This window comes from Mytilus trossulus, unplaced genomic scaffold (genome assembly GCF_036588685.1).
Source record: "Mytilus trossulus isolate FHL-02 unplaced genomic scaffold, PNRI_Mtr1.1.1.hap1 h1tg000103l__unscaffolded, whole genome shotgun sequence".
NCBI classification, from domain to species: domain Eukaryota; kingdom Metazoa; phylum Mollusca; class Bivalvia; order Mytilida; family Mytilidae; genus Mytilus; species Mytilus trossulus.
The window spans coordinates 3,619,073-3,625,882 of NW_026963296.1; positions in this window are offsets into that span (position 1 = coordinate 3,619,073).

Below are 6,810 nucleotides of genomic sequence, written 5' to 3' on the forward strand. Positions count from 1 at the left end.
TAAAGCTGCACTCGCACCAGCAAATCAAAGTGGAACGGGTGTAATGTAAGTTGTAATAACTTGTTTCCCAATCTACTATAAATAGATAATGCAAACTAATATAATATATTATAGCACAAATACGAGTAGTTATCTCAAGAATAAATACTACATTATTAAAAAAAAAAACTTAAAAACATACACCTCAAGCACCCAAGCTGTGATTATTTGTCTTTATATACCATACATTTAGTCTGCCGTAATGGTAATTTGGATGTTAAACGTTCTATAAACGAACTAAACCATCTTAGCCAGTTCCTTTGCGGATTTATTTTCAGAATTACATTTTAAACACTAGCTGTTTTGAGGAGGCATGATTTTTCTTTAATGAGAAACTTTTTCGAATGAGGGAGCTACCATTTGATTTTGATGGGGTGGGTGTCGCTTGGATGAAATTTGTAAAAAAACGAAAATAAAAAGCAGGGCAGGAGCTTTGGGTAAAAAAAGAGACAGGATGAGACAAAAAAAAAAACAGGATGACAATTTCGATAAAAAAAATCAGGATAAACTTATCAAAAATAGGCAGGACCGAGTAGAGTGAAATATAAAAAAGGACAGAGATAACAACTTAAAAAATGCAGGACACAATTTTCCTTCCTCGCAATGGAAACAAAATATTTTGTTCACTTTCCTTCTAAACAATGAATTGTTTATAATTTATTTATTCAAGAAATTTTAAAATCAAAACAATGTATTTAAGGGGGAAAACATAAAAGGTTGGTAGATGTTGTATTTTCATTTATTCCTTTACAACAAAAGTAAAAAACGTTACGGTTGTTAGTAATAAAATACGTACGAATATATTTAGGATAATAAAATCGAAGAAAGCATTTATGTTTTCTAAAACACCACTTCAAATAAAGGTACGCAATGATGACATCCGAATCAGATTAACTGCAATTGTGAGATTTTTTTAACATCTTTAGCTATGTAGTTTATTTCGTATATTTATAAGCTGGTAACGCATTGATATGTACACCATATCACCCCTTGTTATTATCTATAAAGTGATTTATATCATCTTAACATTACAGTATATTACAAGACGACGTACAGAACACAAGTTGTTATTTTGCATATCACCGAACTACGTGATACAAGTTACCGTACAAAAAGCAAACACTAATTTGGTCATATTCTTTTGAAGACGTCTTTTTGATAGCGAATTTCAGGAAATATGAAGCCAAATAATCATACTCTAATTATGTGTCTGTAAACAAATATTAAAAACAGTTAAGTATCATGCAAACGGGGCGACGAAGGGCGATTGACATCGACATTTTCTGGTACTAAGTGGACTGTTTTGGAGTATAACAAACACTTTTGTATTTGTTTGCTACTTGTTGGTATAAAAAATTAAAGCTTTATATATCAATAAATCGTGTTAGAAGCGATGCCATGATCAAACCGATAGAAATGATTTAAATTAAAGGAATTATAAACTTGTTTATTTATTTTTTCCCTTTCTCTCCGCTTCGTTAGTACCAAATTTCCGGTGGCGATGATACACAGTGAGGTTAGTAAATACTGTGTTGCTGTCCAAAGAGAACCGAAATCAAGGTAACACTAAAAGAAGCTTGATTGTATGGAGGCAGGGGGTCTGCCCCCCCCCCCCCCCCCCCCCCCCAAAGCTATACAGGTTTTACCATGTATTTACAAATTTACAATATGTCGAGCTCCGATGTTACTTTTTTCCTTTCTCTTTGTTTGTAAGAGATATTGAATAATACTAGTGTCTTAAAATACCATAAGCATGTATGCTTTAGATTCATTTATGAAAGTTAAATTCTGTAATATGTTTTAAATTTGGACTAACGGACTCTCGGGATGACTTAGACTTTTATAGATGATTGACTATGCGGTATATGGGCTTTTCTCATGGGTGAAGGACGAACGGTGACCTATAGTTGTTAGTTTCTGTGTCATTTTGGTCTCTTGTGGAGAGTTTTAAACCGCTAGTTTCCGGCAAAACCTTAAAGTCTTGAAACGATTGACGAGTGGATAACGATTAAATGGTTTACGCTATGAATGATATAAATTGAAGGTATACTCAAATAACCATGCAGTGAGTAAAAGGAGATATGGGACACTGTATACGTCAATGGGACAGCAACCACATTGAATCGACGCAAATTACTATACAACATATTCAGGTCATTATACTGTCTTCACCAAAACGCAGTAGTATTATGTCTGGTGCAAAATTTTTGGACTCTCGAGTCTTTAGTAAGTTGTGTTTGATTTAAACCGATACTATCTTATCTATACTGCTACGGTCAACTCAAAGTTATAACAAAATAACAAAACACATGAAGATATGATCACCTCACAGAATCTGCCAATTAATTTCCAAGCCGTCGTACACTCTCTAAAATCTGTCTCTGTACCCTACTGTGACATAAGATTTAACGTCATATAAGAAGGGAAACAGGACCGTTGTTGATGATTAGAAGACGCATGTACAGAATTTTCAATGCAGAAATAAACAAACGAAACTAGAATTAATTAGTCTTTTAGATATGTAAATGGTACTCATGCCTAACTATAAATTTAAAATAGCGAGAGAAAAAAGTTAAAAAAAAAACAATATAGAAAATTTAAATTGTGCAAGTCTGCATGTTGATTGATATCTATAAATTTGTATTTTTTTTTATTGGTATCAAAGTCAATGAAACTCTGTGTAATTAAGGTTGAAGACAAAGAGGGAGGGTTAACACACAGCGATGTTTCAGTTATATATATTAGTACTACATACTGCCGGTTATATGAGGGTTTCAACATTTATTTATAATTCTTTTTGCCCATAATTTTATTTTCTTTTTATATTTTGGCACCATTCTAAATTTCTATTGTTTTAACTTTACATTCATTGCAAGTCTATTTACCTCATCCAGACCCTCATTTACAAGAAATTTCAATATTTTCGGACTAATAATAATTTTAATGTTTTACCTGAATGGGCAAGCGATTCGATCGGAGAACTTAAAGTCTTGTGAGTTGGATCTTCATCATGAACTGTTCTACTGACTTTGCTTGCAGTAGGGTTAAATAAATCTGTTAGCTTCAATTGTGTAGATTTGATCAGATTTCCTTGACTCGGACATATTTAGAATACTGAAAACCACTGCAAAAGGGATTTCCAATAAGGGGAGGGAAATGTTTCAAAAAGTCTTGAATTCACAAATGCTACCGTCTATCCGTCTACGAATCAATACCGACACCAAAACGTCAGATAGTATTTATACAAGTCGGTTTATAAGCGTTTAGTTTGCTAGTCTGCTGCTTCAGGTTGAAATTGTGTAAACGAATGAGATTATAAAAGTTTAGTTTTTTTTCTTTTTTCACCGAGGCAACTTCAACGTAAACTACGCCATTGCAGTATGTATGTGAAGTTAGCAGCCGGTTCGTTATTCGTTATTCGATATGCAATATCCAATCGGCTGCTAGCAGCCGGTTTGATATTCAAAATTTAGTGAAAAAAATTATAAGAAAATTAAATACTTGATAACATAAAAAGCATGATTTTCATATTTAAAAAGACTGATAAAATACGTAGGAAATCGTTAAATAACCTTTTCAAGCTGTCGTAATTTCTCGTCGTAATTTCTCGTTGTAATTTCTCGTTGTCCTCGAATATAAACCCTTTTTCATGTTACATATTTGTCTATATGTAATATAGAGTTTTGTCAATAAAACGACTTCAAAGATGTACTTTTGTGTATAATATTTCTTAAGACAAAAAGAAAAACCCATAACTCTAGAAATATTTATAACTATAAATAGAAATATATATGGAAAGCCAAAAAAACAAAAACAAATCATTCGAAAAATGTCAAAATTTTAGAACAAAGGGCATAGGGTAATGGTGAGAGCCCCCTGATCTCTCAATCTTTCTAATATTTGACAGACATTTAGTCAATAGGTAGATACAAACGTGACTAAAAGGAATTTGAGTACACTTCCTGTCTTCTATGTTTACGGAGCGCCCAAAGTGCCAGTTGGATATTCAAAATATATAGCGAAAACCTACCCGAGACCGCTTAAATGAGGTTGAGACCCCCCGGGTCTTTCAATGTCCATAAAATTCAACCAAATCATTGACTCTGTATATATAAAGGTTGTATTAGATGGATTTACCAGAATAACGTCATCTTCCATATCTACGGAGGGCTAAGATTGTCACTTTTCAGTCGAAAAATGTCAAAATTTTAGAACAAAGGGCACAGGGTAATGGTGAGAGCCCACTGATCTCTCAATCTTTCTAATATTTAACAGACATTTAGTCAATAGGTAGATACAAACGTGACTAAAAGGAATTTGAGTACACTTCCTGTCTTCTATGTTTACGGAGCGCCCAAAGTGCCAGTTGGATATTCAAAATATATAGCGAAAACCTACCCGAGACCGCTTAAATGAGGTTGAGACCCCCCGGGTCTTTCAATGTCCATAAAATTCAACCAAATCATTGACTCTGTATATATAAAGGTTGTATTAGATGGATTTACCAGAATAACGTCATCTTCCATATCTACGGAGGGCTAAGATTGTCACTTTTCAGTCGAAAAATGTCAAAATTTTAGAACAAAGGGCACAGGGTAATGGTGAGAGCCCACTGATCTCTCAATCTTTCTAATATTTAACAGACATTTAGTCAATAGGTAGATACAAACGTGACTAAAAGGAATTTGAGTACACTTCCTGTCTTCTATGTTTACGGAGCGCCCAAAGTGCCAGTTGGATATTCAAAATATATAGCGAAAACCTACCCGAGACCGCTTAAATGAGGTTGAGACCCCCCGGGTCTTTCAATGTCCATAAAATTCAACCAAATCATTGACTCTGTATATATAAAGGTTGAATTAGATGGATTTACCAGAATAACGTCATCTTCCATATCTACGGAGGGCTAAGATTGTCACTTTTCAGTCGAAAAATGTCAAAATTTTAGAACAAAGGGCACAGGGTAATGGTGAGAGCCCACTGATCTCTCAATCTTTCTAATATTTAACAGACATTTAGTCAATAGGTAGATACAAACGTGACTAAAAGGAATTTGAGTACACTTCCTGTCTTCTATGTTTACGGAGCGCCCAAAGTGCCAGTTGGATATTCAAAATATATAGCGAAAACCTACCCGAGACCGCTTAAATGAGGTTGAGACCCCCCGGGTCTTTCAATGTCCATAAAATTCAACCAAATCATTGACTCTGTATATATAAAGGTTGTATTAGATGGATTTACCAGAATAACGTCATCTTCCATATCTACGGAGGGCTAAGATTGTCACTTTTCAGTCGAAAAATGTCAAAATTTTAGAACAAAGGGCACAGGGTAATGGTGAGAGCCCACTGATCTCTCAATCTTTCTAATATTTAACAGACATTTAGTCAATAGGTAGATACAAACGTGACTAAAAGGAATTTGAGTACACTTCCTGTCTTCTATGTTTACGGAGCGCCCAAAGTGCCAGTTGGATATTCAAAATATATAGCGAAAACCTACCCGAGACCGCTTAAATGAGGTTGAGACCCCCCGGGTCTTTCAATGTCCATAAAATTCAACCAAATCATTGACTCTGTATATATAAAGGTTGAATTAGATGGATTTACCAGAATAACGTCATCTTCCATATCTACGGAGGGCTAAGATTGTCACTTTTCAGTCGAAAAATGTCAAAATTTTAGAACAAAGGGCACAGGGTAATGGTGAGAGCCCACTGATCTCTCAATCTTTCTAATATTTAACAGACATTTAGTCAATAGGTAGATACAAACGTGACTAAAAGGAATTTGAGTACACTTCCTGTCTTCTATGTTTACGGAGCGCCCAAAGTGCCAGTTGGATATTCAAAATATATAGCGAAAACCTACCCGAGACCGCTTAAATGAGGTTGAGACCCCCCGGGTCTTTCAATGTCCATAAAATTCAACCAAATCATTGACTCTGTATATATAAAGGTTGTATTAGATGGATACACCAGAATAACGTCATCTTCCATATCTACGGAGGGCTAAGATTGTCACTTTTCAGTCGAAAAATGTCAAAATTTTAGAACAAAGGGCACAGGGTAATGGTGAGAGCCCACTGATCTCTCAATCTTTCTAATATTTGACAGACATTTAGTCAATAGGTAGATACAAACGTGACTAAAAGGAATTTGAGTACACTTCCTGTCTTCTATGTTTACGGAGCGCCCAAAGTGCCAGTTGGATATTCAAAATATATAGCGAAAACCTACCCGAGACCGCTTAAATGAGGTTGAGACCCCCCGGGTCTTTCAATGTCCATAAAATTCAACCAAATCATTGACTCTGTATATATAAAGGTTGTATTAGATGGATTTACCAGAATAACGTCATCTTCCATATCTACGGAGGGCTAAGATTGTCACTTTTCAGTCGAAAAATGTCAAAATTTTAGAACAAAGGGCACAGGGTAATGGTGAGAGCCCACTGATCTCTCAATCTTTCTAATATTTAACAGACATTTAGTCAATAGGTAGATACAAACGTGACTAAAAGGAATTTGAGTACACTTCCTGTCTTCTATGTTTACGGAGCGCCCAAAGTGCCAGTTGGATATTCAAAATATATAGCGAAAACCTACCCGAGACCGCTTAAATGAGGTTGAGACCCCCCGGGTCTTTCAATGTCCATAAAATTCAACCAAATCATTGACTCTGTATATATAAAGGTTGTATTAGATGGATTTACCAGAATAACGTCATCTTCCATATCTACGGAGGGCTAAGATTGTCACTTTTCAGTCGAA